The following is a 12,861-nucleotide window of genomic DNA, read 5'->3' as shown; positions in this document are numbered from 1 at the left end:
ATATAGATTCACACCACAGAGATGTTTGCAGTCTTTGACCTCCTATGGGCAAACTCCCTCTATGCCAAGTTGGAGAAGTGTCTGTTTGAGCAGGAGTCCTTGCCTTTCCTGGGTTATATCATCTCAGCCCGGGGATTAGCTATGGATCCTGCCAAGCTACAAGCAGTGATGGACTGGCAGGAACCTCATTCTCTCAAAGCGGTACAGCGCTTAAAGGGGTTAATTAATTATTATTGCTAGTTCGTTCTCCACTTCTCCACTTTGGTAGCTCCCTTGGTAGCCCTTCCCAAGAAGGGTGCAAATCCCAAATTGTGGTCGGAGGAAGTCTCCAAGGCCTTCTTATCTGTCCCATTTTGCTAGCGCTCCCATTCTTCATAGTCCCGATGTAGATAAGCCCTTCATTATTGAGGTGGATGCCTCATCCGTCGGTGCTGGAGAGGTCCTCTTCCAACGGACGCTCAAGGTCAGAAGCATCCTTGCTTCTTCTTCTCCAAGACCTTCACTCTGGCGGAGAGGAATTATTCCATCGGGGACAGTGAATTGCTAGCAATGCAGTTGGCAGTTGGCTCCTGAAGGGAGCTCGCTTTCCCTTCCAAGTTTACACTGACCACAAGAATTTGGTGTATTTGCAAACAGCCCAGCGGCTAAATTCTCGCCAGGCTAGATGGTCCCTGTTCTTCTCCCCGTTCCACTTCACCCTTCATTTCCTATCCGGGGAGAAGAACATTCACGCCGATGCTCTCTCCCGCTCCGTGGTGTCATCAGAGGAGGAGGAGGAGGAGCCTCGGCTAATTATCCCCTCCGAGAGTCTGAGAACAGTGGCTCCGGTGTCGCTAGAGTCTGTGCCCCCGGGCAAGACTTTCGTGCCATCTAATTTGTGACCATAGGTCCTCTCTTGGGCTCACTCGTCCAGGGTGGGTGGACATTTCAGGATCAAGAGGACATCAGAGCTTCAGGCGAGGACGTACTGGTGACCGCATATGGCCCGTAATGTCGAATACTATATTCGGGCGTGCGTCTCCTGCACCAAGAATAGGTTTTCTCGACAACGGGCAGCTGAGTTACTTTACCCCCTACCGGTGGCTGATAGGCCCTGGGAGATGGTCGGGATGGACTTTGTGGTTGGCTTACCCAAGTCCCGTAGCTGCACCATTATTTGGGTAGTTACCGACCATTTCTCTAAAATGGTGCATTTGGTGCCTCTCCCACGGTTACCTTCTGCACGGGTCTTGGCAGCGTTGTTTGTCAAACATGTCTTCCGCTTACACGGTATGCCTGATAAGCTTATCAGTGACCGGGGTCCCCAGTTTGTGTCTCGGTTCTGGAGAGAGCTTTGTCGTCTACAGTATTGAACTGAATCTCTCTTCAGCGTACCATCTCGAGACGAATGGGTTAGTAGAGAGGGCCAACCGGACCCTGGTCACATACCTACGACATTTTGTCTCGGCCAGTCAGGATGACTGGGCATCCCTGCTACCGTCGGCGGAGTTTGCCTTGAACAACACCTTAGCCGACTCCACTGGGCAGAACCCATTCCTCCTTAATTACGGCCAGCATCCGCGTGTTCCTGTGCCCATGCCCGTGTCTTTCGCCGACTCTAGGGTGGCAGACTGGGCAGTGGAAGCACGGGACATCTGGGACCGCACACAGGATGCCATCCGGGCCTCCAAGGCGAGAATGAGGGTCTCTGCCGATGCACATCGGCGCCCCGCTCCTACCTTTGCTCCTGGCAACTTAGTGTGGCTCTCCGCCTGCAATATCAGGCTGCAAGTTGAGACCACTAAATTTGCACGTCGCTACTTAAGTCCCTTCAAGGTTCTGGAACAGGTCAATCCTGTGGTCTACTGTCTGGCTCTTACTCCACACCTGGGTATCACCGACACCTTTCATGTGTACCTCTTAAAGCCCGTTTACATGGGCATCCCTGCTGAGGTTGTGCGTTTGAGAGCCGCCAACCTACCCTGCAGCTGCTGGATGTACTGCAAAGATTGCTGTTTGTCCATCATTACTAGCCAGACCCTGGCGCTAGTGTAATGTTAGGGCTAGCAGAACGCACCAAATAATTAAATAGATAGAATAAGGTCCTTTCGCAGCCCGGGGTCCACCGTGCTGAGATGGAACCTGCTGCTGAGTAATGACGGACTATTATGGCGGTACAAAATTGATTCACACACGGGTTAACTTCACCCTGTATGAAGAAAGCAAACCCTGTAGCGTCACAGGGTCACTGTACCACACAAAAGAGCGCAATCAAGGAGTCACAGAACTCAATCCCAAGACTCTGGATTAGAGTTCATCTAGACCTATTGCGCTCGACAACACAACTGGGGTGGCAGAATGAAAATAATAATAATTATTTAGATGCACCAGAGTGCGTGCGGTGCCGCACTGGTGGACGCCACCAACCACCCAGGCTTGGGTAAGGAAAGCGCTATGAAAGCACACGGCGCCGCAATGGCGGTCACAGCAATTTGACGCTGTTCAGTGTGTCACGTGCTGATAGCTAGTCGAGCGCTAGATAGCAATCATCCACCTTATGCAAGCAGTCATACACAAGGGAGGGGATAATTAATGAGTGACTTTCATACTTCAACACACACGTTTACAAGTGTACACTAGCACATGGCCGAGCGGCCATGCGATACTTTTATAGCGGCAGTGCTACAAGATCTTCAAGATGGACCAATACGAGCCGCAACAGGACCTGAGCATGTGACCCCTGACCTCCAATGGGAGGTCATCCCGTGGGCATGCTCAGTAAGGGAAAAGCAAGACTTAGTCCCAGAAAGACCTGCTCACTGTAGAACATTGCTGACTACAAGGACAGAGCCTGGAAGGGCAGTAGTAACCAGTCATCCAGTATCAGCTTGAGCAAGATGCTGGGACCGACGTCTCCACTGTGGCTGGAGAAGAATGGGAGACCGCAGCGGAGATGGTTTGAGATTCCCCCTGTGCAGAGGTGTGAAATTGACACCTTACATATACTGTATGGAACATTATATGGGATCCATTATGTATGGAGCACTATATGGGGCTTATTATACTGTATGGGGCTCAATATATTGTTTAGAGCATTATATGGGGTTCATAATACTGTATGGAACAATATATTGACCTGATTATTCTTTATGGAGCATTATATGGGGCCCATTGTGCAGTATGGAGCAATATATGGGCCTCATTCTACTGTATGGAGCAATATATGGAGGCTATTATATACTGTATGGAGCAATATATTGAGCTCATTATTCTGTATGGAGCAATATATGTGGCTCATTATACTGTATGGAGCATTATATGGGATCCATTATTCTGTATGGAGCACTATGTGGTGCCCATAATACTGTATGGAGCAATATATGTGGCTCATTATTATGTATGGAGCACTATGTGGTGCCCATTATACTGTATGGAGGACTATACTGTCTGGTTTCGGACCTATTGCAGAATGTACAATAGATATCACTCATATAATGTAAGTAGTAAGTGAAATATTTGGCATTGTACTATGCCTACTGTATATTTCTTTGCCGAATCTGTGCATCATGAATTCTGAGACTCTTTCGCCCGGGGCCCATGAAAACCTGGAGCTGACCCTGGGGATGATGGTGTCATGCAAACCAAGATAGGGATGAGGGGGCCATGCATACCAGGATGGGGGCCATGCATACCAGAATAGGGATGAGGAGGCCATGAACAGCAGGATGGTGATGAGGGGGCTATGTATAACTGGATTGGGGACATATATACAGTATACCAGGATAGGGATATTAGTCCAGAATTGACCACATTTCTTACTTCATTTTTTCTATTTTCCTCCTCTAAAGCCAAGGTGTGTCTTATGATCCAAAAAATACAGTATATATCAGTGAGCGAGTGAGTACCTGGTGGCCATAATATTGTAGGACTGCATTATATTCTATGATGGGGGCTGCATTATACTATATGAGAGCTGCATTATATTCTATGTGGGGGGGCGGCATTATATTCTATGAGGGGGACTACGCCAACCCCTGCTATATCTTTAAGATGTGTACTACCTTATATTATACCCATATACCCATTATTACCTTTCTATTATTCCCATAGAATGTAAGTCCGCAAGGACAGGGTCTTCTCCCCTCTGTACCAGTCTGTCACTGTAAACTTGATTACTGTAAACGATATTTATAACCCTGTATGTAACCCCTTTCTCATGTACAGCACCATGGAATTAATGGTGCTATATAAATAAATAAATAATAATAATAATAATAATATTATACCCTGATATTAGTGTGTTTTACTGCACAATTTGTGGTCTTGTATTTATTTCTATGTAGCTACATAGCGGGCCCCAAGAATGATTTTCTCTGGTGGACCCAAGATGCTCCTGTCCGACGCTGATGAGAACAGTCAATTTTTGGAACAAAAATATTGTAATTGTACTAGGACAAGTGGTTTGTAAAAAATGTAACCCACTATATTTTTACACAAAGCACGTTAATCTGTATGAGCGACACGTGCAAGCAGAGTGGTAGACCACACATAACCACACATAAGTGATATTGAAAACCTTTTATATAGCTGGCTCCACCCCAAACGCTCACGCCCAGTCAGCCAAGATATCGCCCGCAGGTCCATCCAGGGCTGCCACATCACCCGAGCAGCTAACTTCCGACCACCAATGAGCAGATGCCACATCACGGATATGCTCAGTAGGGTGTACTCTGGACTTAGACTCCCAAGCGTCAGGTTGCACCTTCATATCGCTGGTTACCATAGACTTGGCTGGAGAGCCAGCAATAAACAACCAAATGCTGTGAGCCTGAGCAAAATGTTGGGAGTGATGTCTGTGCTGAGCAACACCTGCAGCGGCCGGACCAGAATGGGAGACCACAGCACCAGGCACTGCTTGGGATGTATCCTGCACAACAGGAGAATCCTGATGCCTTACATGTATACCACTGAAATGTACCCCAAAACATGTTATACTATATAAGAGAGCAATGTAATACCATTACATATTTGAACAAGTTTATTGAGGGTTATGTACCCCAGAATACGGTATATTGTATGGATGAGTAATATAATACCGTTACATTTTTTGAGGCTTATATGCTACCAAAATCCACCCAAGAATATGTAAAACTCCATGGATGAGCAATATAATACTGATACAGTTTTGAACAAGTTTTTTGAGGGTTATATACCAATGAAATGTACCCAATTACAGGTAATATTGGATGGGTGAGTAGTATAATATTGATAAATTCTTAACAAGTTTTTTGAGGGTTAGATGCAAACTAAATGTACCCAAGAACACGTAATACTGTATGGGTGTGCAATTAATACAAGTAAATTTATGAACAATTTTTTTGAGGCACGTATTTTTTAACATGTTTTTTGAGGGTTATATACCAGTGAAATGTACCTCAGAACACATTATACTATATGGATAAGAAATATAATACTGAGACATTTTTAAACAAGTTTCTGAAAGGTTATATATCAACGAAATGTACCCAAGAATACGGTATATTGTATGCGTGGCACCCAGGAGTTTAGGTACCACAGTATTGCTGTCTTCATCTCGGGGAGGGTAGTGCTATGCCTGGAGACAAGAGGGATCCCTTTGGCAGGTAATCTCACACCCAACACGTTCTGAATCCAGGCCAGGAGGGGGAGCTCAAAACCTGGTTTTAGGGCATCTTCCCTGAATAAAGATCCTGGTCTGGAGGAGGAGTTTGGTCAGTCGAGTGGGGTGTAATCGGAGAGTGGACAGAGACTGGAGAAGAGCACCGTGAGAAGGAAGAAAGGCTCAGGGGGAACTTCTACCGGGCACCCTCAGAGCCAGAGCGCAGAGGCCGGGCACCGTGAGCCTGAGGTCATGGGAGACTACAAGTCGCACGACAGAACCAGATGGCATAGGACTATACGTAAATTGTCCATATTAAGCCTGATGTACAGCAGCATTCTGGAGCCTGGAGTCACCATGCAGAGACCCCAGAAGGAACGGCTCAAGCTGCCTACCTTTCAGGTACTGTTCCAGGACAGGAAAGAACGAGGACCTTGTTAGGATACTTCAGTCAGCAAGGGACTAATAGTTAGCACAAAGTGGAAGGTTCCCAACCTGACCTGCCAAGGGGACTTCTTCTTGTTTCTGGGCTGCCTAGACTCCTTCTTTACCTGTTAGCAGTGCCCTGGACTGCCTGCTACCAACAGTAAACCAGGTAAAGACTGCAACCCTGAGTTCTCTGTTATTTACCAGCAACACATCATTCCTGCCATACACCTTGGGAGCCCTGGGGACCCCGCTTCAGCTCTGAGAAGCGTCACCATCCAGCCACCATTACATCACCCCAGTGGACCCCTTTAAGCGGCGTCAGTCCCTACTGACCAAGAACCACAGGTGGCGTCACAAGAATAGACTTTCACAATACCCCTTAAAAGACCGTTCCCCTTTACAACCACCGTGACATCCCCTTTAAGAGCTACCGGACCTGGTACCAAGTACCCCACTGCCCTGGTGGGCGACTCATATGGATGAGCAATATAATACTAATACATTTTTTAACACTTTTAACACTTTTTGAGGCTTATATAGCACTGAAATTTGGCAAAGAATTTGTAAAACTCTATAGATTAACAATACAATACTGATACATTTTTTAACAAGGTTTTTTGAGGGTTATATGCCAACAAAATGTATCCAAGAACATGTAACATTGTATGTGTGGGGAGGAGAGCCAAACTTGCAGTTTCTTTTGCGTGTCTGGGCCAGAACTATCGGGACTGTCACCAGAGTTTCAAGGGGAAGAGATTTCGGACCGGAGCAGTTCAGGACACCTGACTGATGGGGGCGGGTCCAACATAAATAGCTGTCTGAGTGGGATGATGGGAACGAGCCTGTGAGTAGTGAGACAGTTGACTCCCTCTCAATGGACCCACGCCAGCTAGCTGTCCCTGTATCCCCGGCTAGCTATACTGCCGAAACATACTACCCCCAGCCTAGAGAAACATCCGCACTGGGTAGTGACCAGGTTCCAGTGCATACCTGGGCTCTGCTCACCACCGCGGAGGCACTGCTTAGTCTCATCCTTGTGGTGCCTGCTGAGGACTGGCCTGTGCCTGTGGCTGTGTCCGCTGGACTGTGTTCTTCAGCTGCTGCCTTGTCTACTGAAATTTCCACTTCTCCCACTGTGCTGCCGACCATCATCTCTACCCCACTGTGTGCCCGGATCAGGAGATCACGTGCCAGAGTACCCAGAAGATTCATCGTCGCCAGGAGACAGTGCATTGCCCCTCTGTGGGATCGGATCAGAGACATCTTGCGCCTCCTGCGGCGTCGCCATGGGATCTTGCAGCCACCTTCCTCTAGCGCACAGAGACTGATAAGTTAACATATTACTTTCTTCTGCAGTTGACTTTCTCCCGTCCTCAAGTTCACATCCGTTACCCCCCTGCTTATACCATTACTATATAAAGAACCTGTTAACCCTTGCTCTGCCTTCTGTGTGTCACTGCATCCTACGCACCTGCTAACATACTACATGTGAGTGAGCAGTGTAATACCAAAACATTTTTTAACAAGTTTTTTGAGGGTTATATACAGTACAAGCTAAATGTACCTAAGAACAAGTAATACTGTTTGGGTGAGCAATAGGGTTATATACCACCGAAATGTACCCAAGAACATGTAATGCTGCATAGGTAAGCAATATAATACTGATCATTTTTTCACAATTTTTTTTATAGGTGAGCAATACTGACACATTTTTGAACAAGTTTTTTGAGGGTTATATACCAGCGAAGTGTACCCCAAAACACAGTGTACTGTATTGATTTTTTAACACGTTTTTGAACGGTTATATACCAATGAAATGTACCCAAGAACACAGTATATTGTATGGATGAGCAATGTAATACCAATAACTGTTTGAACATGTTTTTTGAGGCTTATAGACAACTGAAATCTACCCAAGAATACATAAAACTCTATAGATGAGCAATATAATACTGAAACATTTTTGAACAAGCTTTTTGAGGGTTATATACCAACAAAATGTACCCGAGAAAAGTTAATACTCTATGGATGAGCAACATAGTACTGGAAAAAGAGGAACAATTTTTTGAGGGTTAGACACCACTGAAATGTACCCAAGAACATGTAATACTCTATGGATGAGCAATATAATACCAATACATTTTTTAACAGTTTTTTGGAGGTTTAGATACCACCAAAATGTACCCAAAAAGACATAATACTTTACGGATGAGCAATGTAATACCGATGCATTTTTGAACAATTTTGTTGAAGGTTATAGACCACCAAAATGTACCCAAGAATACATAAATACTGTGTGAATGAGCAGCTCATTATGAGCTATATATTACCAATACATTTATTTTACAATTTTTTGGAGGGTTAGATACCAAAGAAATGTACCCAAGAACACGTAATATGGTGTGGATGAGTAATATAATACCAATACATTTTTTTTACAATTTTTGGAAGGGTTAGATACCACCAAAATGTACCCAGGAACACATAATAATCTATGGGTGAGCAATATAACACCCATACATTTTTGAACAATTGTTTTGAAGATTAGATAACACCAAAATTTACCCAAGGAGACGTAATACTATATGGATGGGCAATATAATACCAATATTTTTTAACACTTTTTGGAAGGGTTAGATACAATCGAAATGTACCAAAGAACACATAATACACTGTGGGCAAGCAAAATAACACCAATAAATTTTTTACCAATTTTTTGGATGGTTATATACCAACAAAATGTACCCCAGAACATGCAATACTCTATGGATGACTAATTTAATCCAGAAACATTTTTAACTCATTTTTTGGAGTGTTGTATACCACTGAAATGTACACGAGAAGATGTAATACTGTATGGATGACTAATTGAATCCATTCCAGATACATTTTTAAATTTTTTTTATTGTTAAATATCACAGAAATTTACCCCAGACCATGGAATTTTGTATGAATGAAAAATTTAACTCAGCCAAATGTTTTTAACACTTTTTTTGAGTTTTACATTTTTACATTGTACCGTAATGTACCAGTAACCGCATTAAACTAAATAGATGATTAATTTAATCCAGATATAAATGTGGAACTTAAATATTTTGAAAGTGTAGTTTAAGTACTTCACTCGTAAAGGCTTTTCATAAAGTGCAAAGCCAGAAAAAAAATTATAAGGACGGTCATCCATAGACCACTCAAAGGTAACAACTGGCAGGCATCATTCAAATATTTTAAAAGTGTAGTTGCTGTACTTCTACTCTCATAAAGGCTTTGCACAAAGTGGAAAGTCAAGAAAAACTTATTAGGTGGGTAATTCAAAAATCATCTACAGGTGTCCGCTTCCTCCTCTCCTTCCTCGGGAGGCTGGAGGGACTGCCTCCACCTGGTTTCTGGAGCCTGATTACAAGATGCCTGAGCTGTAAGTGTTCCGGCTTCCATGACTGCGCATTCCAAGATGGGACCTCCGAGATACCAGGCCTCTCTCCTACCCCCTGATCCCTATACCCCGTAACTATTAATACCCCCCAAAATTAAAACACGACAATTATTTATTTTTGGATAATTTGGCCACAGCAGCCATTTTATTAATAACAAACATAAACAACCATTTATACATTTGCATAAAACCTTGAGGGGAGGGTTCTTGGAGCTAATAAATCTGGCACCTAATAGGCAAAAGCCCAAAACCAACATGAAAAACCCTTCTTTACCCTCAGCCGTAACCACCAGCTCGAGGGCACCATGTAACCCGTTTACCGGGCAAACCAACCCCAAAGCTCCCGAGGTAAAATCCCCGTCCAGAGCCAGTAAACCAAAGCCAGATCAACCCCATGAAACCAACTCCAAGAACCCCGCCCCCCGCCAACCAGCCACTGTGACGACAGTATGAAATAAACCCCAACAAAAACACAAGATTAGCCCCTAATTCCCCAACTATTCCTCTGTTACCCTTACAAAAGCGCCCAAAACAAGGACCAAAACAAGGGAGGGTGGGTGGGCTTCACAGGTCAGATATCTAACAGTAATGGCCCCCTTTCCCGCACTTTCCTATAGCCCGTCCCATAACTCTAGGCCACCCCCCTACTCCTCCCCCATCCCCTAAACCAATCACCTCTCCCTGCATTATTATTTAAAAATTGCTCCCCTGCGTTCCCTTGGCAACGCAGTCATGGGGGGCTTTCGTTAACTCCGTTCCTACAGCCCCCCCTCTTGACTGCGCATTCCAAGATGGGACCTCCGAGATACCAGGCCTCTCTCCTACCCCCTGATCCCTATACCCCGTAACTATTAATACCCCCCAAAATTAAAACACGACAATTATTTCTTTTTGGATAATTTGGCCACAGCGGCCATTTTATTAATAACAAACATAAACAACCATTTATACATTTGCATAAAACCTTGAGGGGAGGGTTCTTGGAGCTAATAAATCTGGCACCTAATAGGCAAAAGCCCAAAACCAACATGAAAAACCCTTCTTTACCCTCAGCCGTAACCACCAGCTCGAGGGCACCATGTAACCCGTTTACCGGGCAAACCAACCCCAAAGCTCCCGAGGTAAAATCCCCGTCCAGAGCCAGTAAACCAAAGCCAGATCAACCCCATGAAACCAACTCCAAGAACCCCGCCCCCCGCCAACCACGAGCAGCACTGAACACCTCAGGCTCGCGAGTGCCCCACCACCGCCATGGCCCTCTCTACCCCTTCTTGAATTGCCAACAACCAGAAATCCAGACCAATATCGTTCAAATGAACGCCATCACTCCTCCAATAATTTCCAACACCAGCTTCCAACTCAAAGTGGCGAACCGCCACCCCCCCATTGCGAGAAACAAAACTCGCCACAGCCCTGTTTAACTTAACCCGGGCCCTATTGATACCCTTCATAGAGCGAACCGCCCTCCACGTTTTCCTGGGCACTATGTCAGACCACACTGTAACCATTCCTGGAAAGGATACCCACAAACGTAAAAAATCATGCCGTATATCCGAATTAATTCTCTCACCGGCTTAGAACCCAAATCATTACCACCCAAATGTACCACTACAATATCCGGGGAACGATCCAAACTAACCGATCTGGAAAACTCGGTCTAAAACCCTCGCCACGACATGCCCCGAAAACCCAACCATCGGACCACCACCACCGCCCTCTGAAATCCCAATTGCCTACCATCTTGTCTAACATCGGCACGAATCGCCCCCCAATGCACAAAAGAATGTCCGAAAATCCACGCCAGAAGTGGGGTCCGACCTGCAAAACACAACGATAATTAATACCCCCACAGAATCAATTCCGCACATAAGATAAATAACGATTCGACGACCACCTACCAATACGACGAATAACCTCCGGACCCAGCCCCAAACCAGCCGCCTCAGATGCTGCCCCAATTCGAAATGAATGTGTCCCGAATGACAAGGGATCCAGGCCTAAAATTGTCAACGCTTGTCTCAAAACTGCCGTAAACTGGAACCGCGATAAAAATTCACCCTGACGGTGCCGCAAAAGTGGGCCAGACCTATCTGGACCCAAACCCCAATAATCTTCCAAACACCGAAAGGGGCACATCGCCCCCCCAATCACTTTTCCTAACACCATACGTCTTCCTTTCCCAAACTGATCGGTCTTTGACCGCCGAATCCAAAAGGCAACCCCACCTGACCAAAATTCAATATCCTCCACCAACAAACCCCCAGCCGCAAACCTGCTAGGGGAAACCAACTCCCCTATTCTCAATGCCCCAAAAAAGGCCAACGAAAACGCCAATCGAAACAGAACAGCCTCATAGTCAGAACCACAAACTTCCCCCAATGCTACTCCCAGACGCTCCAACATGCCGAAAGATATGGGCCATCGAGTATCGCAAGTTGAAAAACCCCTCCTAAAACCTTTTAATGCCTGCCGAATCAAAAAATCCTTAGTGACATCGACGGAACCCTGGAGCCTAAAACCAAAAGCAACACCAGCTATAAATTTGTTCAATTTTGACACTGACCAACCCCATTCCTCCGCCGATCCAATCAAAAGCAAAATAGCCATCACCCTGTCATCATCCGATTCAACTGAACCCAACTGTTCCAACCACCCTACCCACAAATGCCAAGACGCCTCATAACCTGACCACGTCCTTGCGGACACTGAAGACTGTATCAGCCGACCTCCTCGTCCGCAACAATCCGCCACAAATGAGAAGGGCATGTCGTTCCGGCATCATCCGCTTCTGGAGTCAACTCCCGGAAACGTTCCCACTGTAAACGAGACAGAGCATCGGCTATAGAATTTTGAATGCCGGGAACATGTACAGCCGAAATCCATGCATTCAACTCCAAGCACCGCAAAACTAACTCCCTAACCAATTTGATCACTGGAGGAGATGATGACGACAGACTATTTATCACTGACACCACACTCGAATTGTCACAATGAAAACGTATCCGCCTGTCCTTAAAAATATTGCCCCAAATGAACACCGAAACAACAATTGGAAACAGCTCCAACAACGCCAAATTTTTTGTAAAACCCGCTTCTTGCCACCAATCAGGCCATTCCCCAACACTCCACTTTCCGGCACAATAAGCCCCGTATCCAACACTACCAGCCGCATCCGTAAAAATTTCACAATCAAAAGCGTTCAAATCCTCCTGTTGAATCAGGGCCCTACCGTTATAGTTTTCCAGGAAACGCCTCCATACCGCCAAATCCTCTCTGTGCTCTTTGTTCAAGCGTACAAAATGATGTGCTGAACGCACTCCAGCCGTAGCCCTTGATAATCTCCTGCAAAATATCCTGCCCATCGGCATAATACGGCACGCAAAGT

Source organism: Ranitomeya variabilis, chromosome 8 (assembly GCF_051348905.1).
Source record: "Ranitomeya variabilis isolate aRanVar5 chromosome 8, aRanVar5.hap1, whole genome shotgun sequence".
Taxonomy (NCBI): domain Eukaryota; kingdom Metazoa; phylum Chordata; class Amphibia; order Anura; family Dendrobatidae; genus Ranitomeya; species Ranitomeya variabilis.
The sequence above is the reverse complement of the archived record's forward strand: the minus strand, read 5'-3'. Positions refer to the sequence as shown.